Source organism: Mustelus asterias, chromosome 4 (assembly GCF_964213995.1).
Source record: "Mustelus asterias chromosome 4, sMusAst1.hap1.1, whole genome shotgun sequence".
Classification (NCBI taxonomy): Eukaryota; Metazoa; Chordata; class Chondrichthyes; order Carcharhiniformes; family Triakidae; genus Mustelus; species Mustelus asterias.
In genome coordinates this window covers 79,040,483-79,041,083 of record NC_135804.1, presented here as the reverse complement: position 1 = coordinate 79,041,083, position 601 = coordinate 79,040,483, and the positions used below count along the sequence as shown (strand labels likewise).

General features: G+C 45.3%; 1 pseudogene; it reads left to right on the top strand.

The window, feature by feature from the left end:
- LOC144493212 (U2 spliceosomal RNA) lies at nucleotides 1-201 on the top strand (annotated as a pseudogene).
- The last annotated feature ends 400 nt before the right edge of the window (nucleotides 202-601 follow it).

Here is a 601-nt window from a genome sequence, read left to right as displayed (position 1 = left end):
TGCGCCTCTCGGCCTTTTGGCTAAGATCAAGTGTAGTATGGATAGGATGCTGCACTTGGTTGAGGTCATTAGGTTCCACTGAAGCTTCATATGTTTCATATGAAGCAATTTTTAAAAGCGGCATCTCGGCCTTTTGGCTAAGATGCAAATGAGCTCTTGGAGGAGGTATTACTTTCCCTCCTCCAATCAGCTTGGCTCATGTAGATCAGGCCCAGGACAGGGTGATTTTGGTCGCTCGCCCTGTCCTGTCAGCCTGGATCAGAAATGTCTCAACTTGTTGAGACTCTGAATTGGATTTGATTTGATTGAATTGGAAAAGTCCAAAAAAAAATCTGCAGACTACACTTGTTCAGTCTACATCATCAGACTACATCATCAGGTGAGTGGGAGTTGTGTTCACAAACAGGGCCCTGTTTGTGAACGCGACTCCCACTCACTTGTTGAAGGGGCAGCGCTCCGAAAGCTTGTGGCTTGTGCTACCAAATAAACCTGTTGGACTTTAAGCTAGCGTTGTGAGACTTCTTAAGGTGATGGGAACCTGAGTAGGGAGACAGAGGAGGGGTAAACAAGGAAAGAAACAAATGACAAAAATGTAAGAAAC